At 39.1% G+C, this 15,276-nt stretch overlaps 1 long non-coding RNA gene across 4 annotated transcripts in view; it reads right to left on the reverse strand.

The window, feature by feature from the left end:
- LOC147139712 (uncharacterized) overlaps nucleotides 1-15,276 on the reverse strand; it is an 80,232-nt gene that overhangs the window by 25,519 nt on the left and 39,437 nt on the right. For 3 of the 4 annotated variants that reach the window (XR_015088729.1, XR_015088728.1, XR_015088727.1), the window contains exons 5-6: nucleotides 5,866-5,921; nucleotides 4,255-4,945 (exon numbers count right to left, since the gene is read on the reverse strand). The exons of the other annotated variant lie outside the window; for it this stretch is intronic. This is a non-coding gene — a long non-coding RNA (uncharacterized LOC147139712). Of the gene's footprint in view, nucleotides 1-4,254; nucleotides 4,946-5,865; nucleotides 5,922-15,276 lie in introns of those variants that run through there. 4 annotated transcript variants of the gene reach the window in all.

A 15,276-nucleotide genomic window follows, 5' to 3' on the forward strand; every position in this document is an offset into this window, starting at 1 on the left:
CCTAACATTTTGTGGTGTTTTTTTCTAGAAATATCGTTACCAGGTGAAGCTATCTTAATGTTATGGTATTAACTAACATACTAAATGTTGCATCCTGTTTAACTTGGCCAATCAGTTTATAGTGTAATATTATATAGCTTAATTAGATATTAGAGCAGGTTTGTTATTTTTCTTTATTTGTATTTTTTTCTCACTCAAAAAATGCTTCGTTTTAATTTCTTTTTATAGTTTTTTTTTTTTTACCTGGGCATTTGTGTTTTGCAGTAAAAAGTAAACAAAATGTACAACTTTATATATAAAACTATTAATTAAGAGCATAAACCTTTTACCAGATAAACAACCAGCTACAAATCAAATACAGGTATTGTCTAACAGTCCTCTAAGAAGTGCATAATCCAGCTTTGAAGATTTGATTAATATAGATGCATCGAAAAAAACAGGGAACCATTTATGAGAAACATGCTGTAGGTATGGCTTTTCTTAATATACTGTTTTTATGTTTTAACTTAGCCTTCTGCCAATTATTGTAAACAAATGCAAATTGAAGCCCTTACTTAATTGCATGCTTTCCTTACCTTGCCTCAAGTTGCAAGATGATTACCCTCCATCATCGGAAATGTTATTGAAATAATAATACAGGAACTGAGAATAGAAACACAGCTGTGCATTTTAAAAATTCATCAAAGAAATCATACCCAAATGTTTTTTATAATTCATAACATCAAAGTATATTGATAAGCCCTTTCCCTGTTCCTCTTCTTAAACCAGTAGTTCTTAACCTTTAGGCGGCACTGAATCCCATAAGTGTGTAGTCACTAAAACCTTTCCAATTGGAATATATTAATCAGACTTTCTTTTTTTTTTTTTAATTCAAAACATAGGTACATATTGTATCAGGGCACAAAAGTAACCATTTACTTTTGACAAAAAGTCACTGTGTTCAAAAAATAAATAATGATGAATTTCACTCAAAAAGGAAACACTTAACTCAATGGATATTTACTGCAAATCAATATAATTTTTGTTGATGCCTTACAGAGGTAAGTTCAGGAATGCTCGGCTTCACCTTAGCAAGTGCCACTCATATCATTTTCGGAAACAAAGTCTGTTTTTTTCCTTGATTTTATACTTTATCTACCATCCTTGAAAAGGATTACTCACAAAAATGTGTTACAACAAACAGTATGCGTATCTATATCTAATACTTTCTATGATTTGGTGATACTGAGGCTGAGAGCGTTGTTCTAAAAGAGTTGTTATAAATCATACAAGCGGGGTGAACGTAATATGTTGTGTCTTAATATGTCTCAATGCAACACTTAGGCCCTATATACATTTACATGATGGCACTGCCGTAAATATGTTTTTGGTCCCAAAAATCTCATGTAGTAATGACAACACTGTCATGGCAGCATAAATGGGAAAAAAAACATGCACAGAATTGAATGTTCTCAGATTCAAATCGGGCCTCTAACAATTGTGGATATAAAGCCAATACATATTGGATACCTAGCATTATAAAAGCAACATAAACAGACAGATTAGAGATACCCAGTCAATACGAATGGAATGCAAATAAGTGCAGATGGCGATCAGTGTAAGTAAACTGCAATTAGACAGTATGTAGCATTGAATATGTATGTTATATATTATTGTTTACTTCTGTCTTGACACTGCCCCAAGTTGATGGTTGTGTATAGTATGTATATATTTTTTAAAGTGTGACTTGGGCATCTACGGCTGTGAATGCGGGTAGTTTCATGTGTTCCATCACTGTAACCAAAGTCATATTGGCTATGTGTCACTTGTAATTGACATGAAAATAGACACAAATTAAATGAATAAATAAATACATTCATAAATAAAAACATGGATGCAGGCGTATAATTGGAACTGGCCACTACAGCCCGCAGAGTAAACCCAGCCGAAATGTTGTACATTTTGCTGCCACTACACTCTGACCTGTGGTTCTTAAAAAAAAAAAAGACACAATAGGGAACAGAATTTGAGAAGGTTGTAAAACGAGGAAGAAGTGTGGCAAATATGTCGTTACTAGTATGTAGGCAGAGTGAAACATTTTCACATAGATTATTGGTGCACACTAATGGCGCGGGGAAAAGCTAAGGTAGCGCATGGAAAATAACACAAGGTTGCAGAGTTCAGCAAGGAAATGCAGCCGGGCAGGGGGGGGGACTAAAACGGGGCCACCTATTGCTCATTTGTCGTCAGACTGCAGTGCTAAAGAGCTACAAAATAGGGGTATTATTTGCAGTAATCTCCTATCTTGGAGCTGCTGCCAACCACATGGGATCGCGGTGCAATGCACAAGCAGCAGCCCTGTGATTGTGTTATCTATTTATTTATTCATTGCTACCACCATGCGCTAAAACGTTTCAACTGCCTGGCCATTCAGAGACCAGCTTTTATGTAAGATTAGCCTGTTTATAGTGATGTCGCTGAGCTTTGCAAGCATCAATAGGGCTGTGATTTCTTGAGGCAAAATCTCTTTGTGTATGGTGAAGAACTCTTTGCTGAAAAAAATTGCAAATGTACTTTCCTTGAATAATAGAAGTTGCACATCTTATTCAAACCGGATGGAAATATACACGGCATGTAGCAGGCAGGAGGTAGATTATACTTTGCAGTGGTGCAGCGGTAAATAAAGTACCCTTTTTGCATAATAGCATGTTTGTCCAATGGCGTGTGACCTCTGCAGGTATACTGTAGGTATACAGAACTCCATCCAACCATTTTTTATACCATTTGTCTTCATTCACAAGTGAGATGGAGCCTATCCCAACTGAGAGGCAAAAGGCGGTGTGGTGTACACTGGAGACTGGTTGTCACCCAATAGCGGAGCACATATAGACAAACAATCCGACACGCTCATATTCATACCTATGGGCAATTTGGAGTTTTCACTTCCCCTAATGTGCAGCATATTTTTGGAATGAGGGAGGAAGCCGGAGTACCTCGACTCCACACAAGGAGGTTAGATTCGAACCCCCAACCTCTGAACTGTGAGGAAGACCTACGAACCCCCGAACCAGACAGTGGCAATGTACCACATCCAGCCCGCCTAAAGTCTCCGATTGAATCTCACAGGGACCATGAAATCAAAATAAAATAAAAAATGAAAGTTGTGCTTTTATTTTATGTGCACACGTGCGGACGTTGGTACAAGCGATGTAGTGAGCAAGAGCTGCAACTTGTGTCTGCAGAGTTGCCAATTTAGCTACGTTTTTGCTATATTGAATGACTTTTCCGACCCCTCTAGCAACTATTTTGCCAAAAAAGAGATGAGCAAAAATGACAACAGTGGTCCTAATGTTAGTAACTTTCTTATTTCCTGCACGGACTGAGAAGATTTAGCCCGATATAATACTGTACGCAAATATACAGCTTCATATACTGTACATATTAGGTGTATTTTAAGTCATCACTGTATCATTATACGTCACTGTCAATATTATTAAACTTCCCACTTATCTATATATTTGAGAGTCCTGCCTAGGAATGGCCAATATGAGTTTGCGGGTGAGGCACGAAAATTTATGTTAAAATTTTGAATGTGTAAAGATGCAATTTTAAGGATGCTAATAACATTAGTTTAGAATATTAATTTCCTCACAATAACAATAGATAGCATTTTTACTGAAAAAGACAACCTGCTTTTTCTCAATAAATTAAAAATAATATAGAACAAAGCTGAAGTTAGCATGTTGGCTTGGCCTCTGCAAATGTTCCAGTTTCTCATGTACCCCCTTTGCAAAAATTAATGACCCAGCCCTGCCCCGAGAGCATCAGACAACTTAAAGCGGAAGTCAACCCAAACATCTTTTCTTCAAGAATATGTTCTATGTAGGCCCGCTATTTGAAACACGGCATTCTGATTAGCATTGCGTTTGTTTAATATGAGTTAAGCAGAAAAATCCACCTGTTTTTAGCCATCTCAGGGGGTGGACATTGTGCCACTTCTGTCGATTGAAAATGACATCACAGATGCTCAGGGCTCAGATAACGACCAATCATGGCTCAGCTTCAGAAAACAGGTGAGCTGTGATTGGCCGTTACCTCAGCTCAGAGCAACTGTGATGTCATTTTCAGTCGACAGAAGTGACAAAATGCCCGCCCCCAGAGATGGATAAAAACTGGAGGTTTAACTCTTATTCCCCAAACGCAATATTTATCAGAATGCCTTATTTTAACTAGTGGGCCTGCATATAACAGATTCTGGAAAAAAAATATGTTAGGGTTGACTTTCACTTTAAGATTCAGGAGAAAATGAATGCCACTTTGAAGAGCTAAATTAGGTGATATATTACAGTCATAAAGTTTTCTTTAATTGCACAACTATGGTCACGTTTACCTATCACCAGCAAACGGCGCATTAAGGTTTGATCAAACACTTGAATGTTGACAGCTTCCTAGTGGGAGAGGTGCTCAGGGCTGAGCATGCTAGTTTTTGTGTGTACTCCAGAGCTTCTCCACATGTTGTAGAAGGCAGCTTGATGGCTTTGATAGTATGGAGCGAGAGGGCCTTTCTCTCCCCGGGGTCTGATATAATGAGTGAGAGCTTACTAAACATGATCTGCAGCTCTCACAAATAGGCTACTTGAAACAGCTGGAGTCTGAGAAGTAACAAGCAGGAGTAATGTATTTGTAGGAATGCTATCTGACTCAATTTGGGCTGTGTAATGTGTTTAAATATGATACAGTGGTGGAGCGCGGAGTGGCAAAAGACGCTGTCTGTGCTGATTCTGAACGCAAAGGCTGGAACAACAGCTTTCCAGTTTGGCGCATGCAGTTGCAGATTTCAAATGATTGCATTCAAGGTTTGAGCCTGGGAACAAATGCAAATAGAATTGTACTGCACGGTCTCAGAATCACATCCCATGGTCAGGATTTATCTTGTAGAAAATCTTATCACTTGGCAGCATGGAGTCTGGAAACCAAAAGAGACATCATACTTGAATTCAGGTATTTCCACGCGTCAGCAGAAATTCCTTGCTTCATGAATACATTGTGTTTTTCACCACACATTTAGACAACAGAATTGAATTTGCTGAATGTTCATTTTCCTCCTTTTTGTCCACATTTGCAGTGGCCATTGTAGCTACAAGACTCTTATGAAAGACAAGTGACCTCTAACAGCCTGTGCTTGTAAACCCAATTCCAAAAGTAGAGCACCATCCTCAACTCCCCTGCAACATGTACGACCTGCTTATTACTGGCAAAGTCTGTCCCTATATTTAAGATAGCAGCAGCACCCAGAAAGGCAAATACAAGCATATGCAAAATGTCGAAGCTGGCGTCATTAAATCTTTGAAGCAGAGATTCAGTGTTCAATCAAGGAGGGATTGAGCGCAATACACCTTTGCTTTCATATCAGTGTCACATTTCCATATTCCGTTGTGTGCATAAACATCACCACAGCTGCGCCATCTTGGCCTATTTGTCAAGCTGATAATGAATCTGATGTTTACAAAGCAAAGACTCTCTTCTCATCCCACTATTAACTCAGTAATTACTGCAGCTGCCTCAACCCACTCAATGACAAAGACTTTCAAAGATATTAATGCTATAAAATCTGTTTACCGTATTTGTTTAGGTTGAAAGAGTTGATGAAAAACAGTGAAATACATTTCTGTTTCGATCACTACTAAAATATTCAATAGTTCTGAACTCTGGAAATTTAAAACAAGCTTGCTCATCCTCATTAAAGAGTTTTGCGGCAGCTGCCGTCAGCGTTCATCCGACCTGACTAAAACTCTCTCGGCTCACCCGTTTTTGAGTCGATCCCCAACCCATTTCCTCACTAGTGCCCTCAATAATGGCCTCAGTTTAATCTCCACTGTGCCTTACCTTTGCCTTCTTTTCATTTCCCTTTGCGATAGCAAAGCTTCTTTCACTCTGAGCTGCTGGAAACAATCACAAGACATGGGATGAATAAGAATGTTGTATTTTGAGCAGATTTGCCATGTGTGACTATTTTGTATTCTCCTGCAGCACATCCAACTGTGACTAAACATATTATCATGTTTTGTGAAAAGGGAAGCTATAGGACATCGCTTATAAGTGCAAACTTCCATCCTCTATGTTGGTCAAAGATAACACAATTACATGAAAACGCCAGCCTTTTATTCAAGGGTTCTATTAGAACTAATAAACCTACACTCAGTGGCACTAAAATATACTGTATATGTTCATCTGGCAGGAAATTGTACCCAGAGATGAGATGGGCATTGTGCATTCACTCAGCATAGCATAAAGTCATGTGTGCGTTTGTTTTACGTGGTTGAAGAGAAGGGTTTGTTCTGGCAGATCAATATCCATAGAATATTTGGTATAGTCATGTCATATGACTTTTTCATTGTAGCGGTGGATGCAAAAACTTACAAAATGATTCAACATTGCACTTTAGTCCTATTTTAATGTTATATTTGTGAAAGGATCTACAGTATAATGCTAGTAAGGTGTAAACAGGGGTGCACACAAGTGGTGCGCAGCTGCGTGCATTAGAAATATCAAAAGCGCACGAGTGTCACTGCTCATCTGTCTACCAAATATTTTGCTGTAGTAAAGAGTTTGGGCAGGAAATATAAAGGCTGCAGTATACACAGTAGATGGTATAAATTTAAACCAGCTCAACAAAGTTTTAAAACAAAATGTTTCTAATTGGTGAGAATCTGATCTTTGATTTGATTAACGTTGATTCCTGCCCACTTTATTCAAAATCCCTCACTCCCAAAATCTAAGCCGTCACAGTTCAATAGTGTGCTGCACTAGTAAACAGGTGCAAGTTGCGCTTCTTTGCCAATTCAGGTCTGCAGCTGATGACGATTTCACCAAACATTGCCACTCCTTATGTTGATTTCATACCATGAATATTAATCAGAGTACCGTGTTTTGACTAGTGCTGGCACATACAATGAGAAAAGCGACGGGGCTAGCGTAGTGTTGTGTCATCCGCGAATGACTTGTGATCCAAAGAAGGCTGGGGACTGCTGCCTTAGAAAGTAACAAAGTACAAATACTTCATTACTGTACTTGAGTAGTTTTTTCCAGTCCTTTTGTAATTCACGGAGTATTTATTTTTTTAGAATACTTCCTACTTTTATCCATTACATTTTATCACCAGTATCTGTACTTTTTACTCAATACATTTTCAAAACAGGGTTGTTACTTTTGTTTTACATGACGATTAAAAAATAAATTAGACCAATGTTCGTGGCTCCGCCAATCATATGAAGTGTTACAACCGATCCCGGACTTCCCAGCTCTCAAGCTACAACATCACCCGAGAAGAGGCTATAAGATACGAGCTACAGAAGATAATTTAATTGTAAGGTAAGTAGAATGTAAGTAAAATGTTCGACAACGTGGAGTATGTCGACGTTGAAACTTTCAACATGGGCTCGACTCAGAACGAGCCAGCGCCAGCAAGTCAGCAGCTGTCTGACGCCCAGTCATGGCCTAATCTGAGAAAACATTGAGGTAAAGCTAAACGAGTACCCTTTTGTTAGCTTGGCCCTGCTTAATGACGTTAGTTTTATACTGTTTGAATGAAACAGCGGTTCATTAATGAAAACTTGATTCGAGGGGTGGGTCTTCCTGCGCGTGTGTGTTAAATGACGAATTGAATAGCCTTCAAATCATATGACATGAGAAGGAAAAATACGATAGAAATTCTTTGGACTTTTACTCACAAAGTATATTTCAGAGCGTCTACTTTTTTACTTTTACTTGAGTATTTGAATGAGTACTCTTACAAAGTTATTTTTTATACAAATAATATTACTGAAGTGCAGAATGTCATTACCTTTCCCATCCCTGCCTCATTGTGCCATGCTTTAAAGTCTAGTGAGGTGGGTGCATCATGAAAAAAAGGAGAGCCAAGCAACAACCTCAAGTGCTCATTTGAGAACCAGACCAAAATTGTTATGTGCACCTTGCGTATAAAATCACCAAATTTATTCAAATGCAACTCTTTGTGAGCAGCAGCCTTTTCTCTTATGGCGCAAATGCTGAATACACTAAAACAGTTTTAGTTGCAGGCAAAATGTCTCCATCCCTTTAAATATGCAATATTACAATAAAAAAACAAATTGCTCTTTTTATTGGTTGCATCCAGAATGCCCTCACATGAGAATAGTCCATGCAATGAGAACCTTGGAGTGTGTGTGTAAATATGAGCCCAGCCAGCAAAAGGAAAATCACACATGTAATTCCAACTCATAAACTATTCTATTTCGTCATCACAAGAAAACAACATGCAGCTTGCAGTCCTTGGCCATACATATAAACAATGAACCACAAACAACTGTTTACTTCAAATGGACAAGGTCAGTAAATGTTCCTTGATTTTTTTTTAGGCAATAATTCATGTGAATAATTCACATCAACACTGGCTTGACTGAAAAGGCACAATTTCTGTTCATGTTTGTACTTACTCCCCCACAGATTTCTCAATTTAGATAACCCTCTGAGCATCGCTCTACCAATGGCAAAGATCTATCTATGGCAAAGAAAAGGCATGTGAAATATCAGCACTCAACAAGATTGGAGTGCAGGTGGGTGGGGGCAGCCTCCACCATTCTGAAATGTTGCACCCCCAGCAATCCTTACGAAGAGGAGGGGCAGTTGGAATCCCATCTCTCGGTGATGAAATTCTTTTCATCATTGCTCATATGCATAACAAAGGTGCATAAAACGTATTATATATGCCAACGTGCAACTGTACACCTCTACAAGAGGACTGTCGAACCAACACTGTCCGCTTTTTTCCAGGAATAGTCACGGGTTCGTGTGCACATTGGCTTGAAATGTTCCCCAGAACAGATCATTAGAAGGTTCGTGTCATTTAAAAAGGCGTTCGACCATGCGACTCCCAAGATATTATCAATGCAAAGCACCTGCTATTCCATGATGTTATACACCCTATTTAAATGCTTCCTTTTAAGCGGCAATACTATCCAAGCCTCATGAACCACTGTCTTCGTTCTAATGAACCCACTCGGAGTTCAGCGAAGCACAGAGACAAAGGTTTAGGTCCGTAATATATCATCAGAGGTCTATTAGGCTGATAAAAGGGGTGAGATGTGACGAAGGGCCATCATGACCGAGGAGCCGAGCCAGGTGTCACTCTATCTTGTGGTCTGGGGCAATGTGCTTAACAACCACGACATGCAGAAGTTATTATACAAACATATACTTGTTGCTGGGGAGGATCTGTGGTTACCTGTAATCTGTGCTCCATATGAGTAATGAACAAATCAGTAAACGTCAGTCATGCCCAGCAAACAGCAGACTTGTGTCAGCTAGATCACAAAGTCAGGCAGACTCACACTAAGCAAAAATAATTCTGCAGGGATTGGAAGAAGTTTACACATCAATTTCACAATTTAGTCATTACTCTGAATCAAATATAAAATTGATATAGTAGAAAGTGCCCATTTGCTGGATCTGGTGCACTGCCCCCTCCTGTCCCAAATGCTGAGTCATCACTGGAAGAAAATACTGGGCCACACGGCCACACCTCTTAATCACTGAATTCAGATGTTTTATCATGTGTAAAATGTCCATCATTGTGCCAAAAAATGTTTTTAAAGAAATCTGTTACTTCTGTTTTAAATCTGCTTGTGAAATTTCTTCCTATACTTTTATACATTAAGTTTAAGTGTATTAGGGGGGAAAAAAAGTCATTTATATTTAATCTGATGTTATGCATTGGTTGCACATGATTAATATATGTTAAACTAACAGATTTTCAGGGAAAACGAGGAGATATTTACATCAGTTAACCACATTTTAATCATGTTTAACTGAAAATGTACCCAACTAAATACCCACATTGAAATAATCATCTACTTAATTTGGACATGTACATCGGTTGCGCATGATTAAAATCCGTTAAATTAACATATCATGTTTTTATATTTTTGAGGAAAAGAATACAAAATTACATCAGTTGACTACATTTTAATCATGTGCAACCAAAAGTTAAGTCCTTTTTTTTTGGCAGTGTACTGTAACTATTGACATAGTGTAGGTGAAATATCAACTGATCTATCCATGTGTGGAAATTTTTCAGACCTACTACAACTGAAGAGCTGCATAAAGTTAGAGACAAGTTAAACACTGAAATGCACAGTGCATAAAATACCTAAATACTGCTGACTCAGTAATTGCAAAGTTCAAGGCATTTTTTTGGCATGAACATCAGCTCAAAACTCCTTTGAGGCATAGTTTTCCATGGCACAATGCCAAGCGTTGGATAAAGTACTCATAGTAATGCAAGCCAACAATGAGCTCTGTAACAGTGCAGATGTGTTCTGTGGAGTGACAAATGAGTTTCTAGCTCTGCATGTTTGGTGGTAGAGTTTGGGATGATTGATGCCAGGACAGCTATATAGCGGAGGGTATATACCGGCTTGATTCCTGGTGGGTAGCTAGGTGAGGTGAGGAGATCTTAAACTATTCATCATAATGAGACAACAATTCTAAGATTACAACATTTTGTACTGTTCCAGCATGACACACAAAGGCAGTGGTGGCGTTTGGTGCGGATGAATTTGAGAATCCTGACCTCAACCTTTTCAAAAACTTTTGCAGAACAACTAAAACGGAGTGCTGTTTGATTGCGAGGCTCTGGATGAATCGATAACGATTCCCATAAACACTCCCATAAATCTCGTACCCCTTCCCAGTCTGCTGGGAGAGATATTGAAATCCATCTACTTAAAATGAATGCCAGCTCCTGTAGGTAAAATATGACAGCCCATATAGTGTAGAGCCTGAACTGGGCTTGGATTAAGTCGGTTTACCCTTGAAAATGATAACAAGTGAAGCAATGAAGGCCTTACAGTATGTGTACAGAACAAATAGAAGAGAGAGCTCATGAAAAACAAACACGAGTGGGGGAGGCAGAGCATATGTGGAGCCTTTGCATGAGCTCTTGAAGAAAAGATATTTTAATTGCTGCCATAATTGATCCGTCAGAAGATGCCCTGCACTACTACGAGTAACGTATCGTATTAACGTCTAATACTGCCGTTGTTTATTATACCCAGTTAGATGAAGGCAAAGATTAATAAGGTTACGACGGATGAGAGCCGCTCTGGGCACGCTTGTCTGCTGATAAAGCAGCGCAGGTTCAAACTTTCAGTGGTCACTGCAGCCATGTTTTTCTTGATGGGAGGAATGCTGACATTTATTGAAAAATCAACAATTACACACAGAAATTAATCTGGACACAGGCAGATGCATTAGATAAATTATGCTTTAGCAGTAACACGCAAGTCCTTCCGATATTCAGAACAGCACTTGAGGACCTGAAGAAGATTTGCAGGATTAGAGGTTGTAAGCCAGGCTTGATCAATATATTGATTGGCTCCACACTGAGAGCTGCATTCAATTTCCCAACAATTAGATGCACCCGAAGGTTAATATGGTAGTCTGTTAATCTGTGGTGTTTGTGTTATCTAAAGCAGTGATTCCCAACCGGGGCGCCGTTGCACATTACTGTGCCGTGGGAAATGATCCACTTTCACTTAATTCATTCACTTAATTCATCTAGCTATGGGAGTGAGGTGTCATGACAGTCAGAACAATTAAATGCTCTTCTATTACATTCAAGAAGGTGCAATAAACATGCGCACCCAACTGCCATTCATTCATTCAAGAGAAGAAGTCATGGCTTTCTGCAAGTGCGTATATCGACTTTTTGTTCGATTAAACAGGCCCAGATTTCACACAGAGTAAGTCCATTTGTGAGTACATAGAAGAGATCATCATTATTTCAGCATTCAGACTGTGTAATATTTTTGTCTCAAAGGTTGGGAAACACTCGTCTAAACTAACGCTACCTCACCTTCACTTGTTGTGTGTGTATGTGTGCGTTTTGTGCATAGAGAACACTGATGTCACTGGTGCCATATGTTTGGATGACAGGCTCAAATCTTGGCAGGACATCCATACAGATATAATGAAGGTCATTGCATATTTGATAATGCAAAGACACTAATGCGTTGGAGGAGGCTGCCTCTCATGAGGTGGCTTGGTCCGTATCTTCTTATATAAAGTAAGTCCCCACTCTGACCTTGTTTCGACACCAACTTCCCCCGACGACCGCAGTATGTTTTTAATAAGGGTGCTTTTCATGCCTAGTGGCAGTTGGCTTCCAATCCAATCCTCCTGGCTGATATTATATTCTGAGGATGTTGTGGGTCCCTTGGCCATATGAGAAGGAAATTTCTCTCCTGGGATGTGGGAAGATGTCTCTGGTGTGGCACACACTGAGAGGCAGTGATGACAGGAACATTACATGGTTCAAATGAAAATCTCACATTAGGCTATTTATATTCGTAAAAAGGCATGAAGTGCCCCTCCTATTGTGTCTCAATGCAAAGCAGTGGCAATAAAAAAAGTTGTGAATTGAGGTAACTGAGAAAGTTGGTGTGAATGCAAATGCAAAGTGCTAAAGCATTGGCAGAAAGGGTTTATTTTATAAAGCCTAAGTCACTGACTTTATTCGTTCTAACCTGTGGCCATAGTGACCGACGGAGTGAAAGAGGAGCTGATACTGACCAACAAGGAAGGAGATTAGCTAGAGTGTTTTATTTTGCTGCCGTCTGCTGTTTCACAAGGAAACTGAAAAAAAAAAAAAAAAAAAGACAATGACTGGGATGTCCTTTGTTCGTAGCTTTCATGAGAAATAATGTCTGCACTTACGGGGACAAAGTTGCTCTAACTTTTCCATCAAGGACGCCTTCTGCATCAAAGTGGGTATTTTAGGCTGTCAGAAGTGGAGTGACAGTTCTTTTCAGACTAAATGAAAGTGTTTCACACAGGAACAACCAGTGACTTTCATTGCGTACTTCACAAGCAAAGAACCTGTGAGCTCACATGTTGTACAGTGTACAGTATTTCCACGGTTATCCTAAAACCTTGATAACAGAGAACATTCTTACCCGTCAATAATACCCAGTGAGTCAATACCTTGAACTGATTGCAAAACACAAAGGTGAGATTATCACTATCAAGTACACTTACCAAAATACACGTTACAGTAAAGTATGTCCCCCACGAGAGTGACACTAATCTCCACTTCAATCAATTTCAAAAGGTTATACTCTAGTATTGTAAATGACTTTCTGTGCTCGGTTTGAGTTGTTTTCACCTCCACTAAGCACTGTAGTCACCTCTACTATAGCTGATGCTGCACAACTCAGAGGTGATATTGTTCACTTCATTGTGTGGGTGTGTCATCAATACTGATGGTGTATTGCATCATATATTGTATTTAATCCGAACTGTTGCTAACTGGCCAATAGTTAGTCAATATTTCAAAAACATTTATCTCAATAGTTTGGCGTCAATGCTCTCTTCAGATAAATGATAGAGAAGTCACTGAGTCATTAGGAGGTGCTACATCTCATGAATCTTTTCTTCGAATCACACCATCAACTATATTTTTTGGAAGGGAGTAACGTCCCTAAGGGGTTATGTCCAACAGAGGTGTGTCTGACATATAGTCTGCAGTGTGGCAGTAACTGTAACATCTAATCCTATCAGCAATTACAATGCTGATACAGTATTCTGATAACCTGGACCTTCCATTTTCACTGTCACCAGTACAGCTGCTAATTTAAACCGTTAATTTCAGACTGTGCTGTTCTTCCACTTCCATTTCTTATCCCCCCTGGTGGCGGATGGAGAAGCGGTTGGGGGTAGTGCCTCTATAATTGGAGAAACCTTCTGAAACATGCAGATGAAGCCGGGTGGGAAGGATGGAAATGAAAGCGTGAAATGGGCCACATTCCTAATTATCAGCCCCTTTTCTCCCACTCATAGTCATAGTGTATAGCAGAGATGCCCTCTTCGCCTGCTGGCCACCACATAATTAGTGCTCAATGTCTAGGGCTGAGGGTGGATTGACACTCGCATAAGGCTTGAGGAAGGGGGCTGGGTGGCAGGGGGTTCACAGGCAAGCTAAGGCTTTGATGGCAGGGTTAAGAACACTGTCAGCACACTCACTCCTACATATGTTGCAATGAAACAAACTGTCAGCTGACACCCAAGCCCACCGCTCTTGGACGTGAAACATGGAAAATGAGAGGCTGAAATAAAGTAAAGAAGGTAAATTGGAAAATGAGGATATTGGAAAACATTACAGTGCGACTTTATGTTAAAACGTCATTTTTAATGAGGTGACAATCATTTCCTGCCGAGAGGAGGGACAAAAATGGAAAAAAAGGTCAGGAAGAGCCCCCGCGCACAGTAAAGGTGGAAATCAGCCTTTGCAGATTTCCAATTTTAAAAAAATGTATCAAAGATAATGCATTTTTAAAAACAATTTAAAAAATAATATTTTTGTTTCATTTTTACTACTACACAATATTTAACATGATGTTTTTTAATCTTTCACACAATAGATTTTTTTTTCAAAACTAAAACTAATAAAAACTAAACTAAAACAAAGCATTTTTGAAAAAACTATAAATAATAAAAAATAAACAAACCCGCTCTGAAAACTACGGTACCGTATTTTCCGGACTATAAGCCGCTACTTTTTGTGTAAAAGTGTGGCTATTCTGTGGATTTTTCTTCCACCGCAAGATAATATTAAAAAGAAAAAAATACACACTGATGGAATTACTTACTCTATTCATCCCAATAATGCCTTATTGTTATCCCTTGTATTTTTGGTTAGTGCTTCTTCTACTTTCAAACAGCCTGAAAATTCAAGTGACAATTTAATAAGATTTCACACAAAAGTCATCCACTGAGAAAACATGTTGAACAGACATATTCGACATCATGTACTTAGAGTATTCTGAAGTGCAAGTGCAGCCTCTTTTAAAATAAATTTTATGAACTTAATATGCACTGCACAACCCCTCTGACCCCTTAACGGCTTAAAGTGAAAATAATACTGTATATAGCATGTTTGTCCCAATAATGCTTTCAGGCATGTCAACAAATTTGGGGGATTGTGTGCAGCCCATCATGAACGAGGTTTGCACATGTACATGGAGCCACAGTACACATATTAAAACCTCCACGAGGACTGGTTCCATTTTACCCCGACCCCCCACACGCACACACACACAAAAAAGGAAAAAACACACATTTTCCAAAATCCCACTCTCTCTAAGATGAGTTAAGAAACAAGAAGCTGTATAAAGAATTCTCAGCTAAGGAAAGTCACCTACCGCAGCAAATGGAGGCTCAGCACTGCCTCTTTTCAGGGTGTCGGGCTGCTCTTATCGGCCT

This window comes from Filicampus tigris, chromosome 11 (assembly GCF_054856515.1).
Source record: "Filicampus tigris isolate MCC_2025a chromosome 11, RoL_Ftig_1.0, whole genome shotgun sequence".
NCBI classification, from domain to species: domain Eukaryota; kingdom Metazoa; phylum Chordata; class Actinopteri; order Syngnathiformes; family Syngnathidae; genus Filicampus; species Filicampus tigris.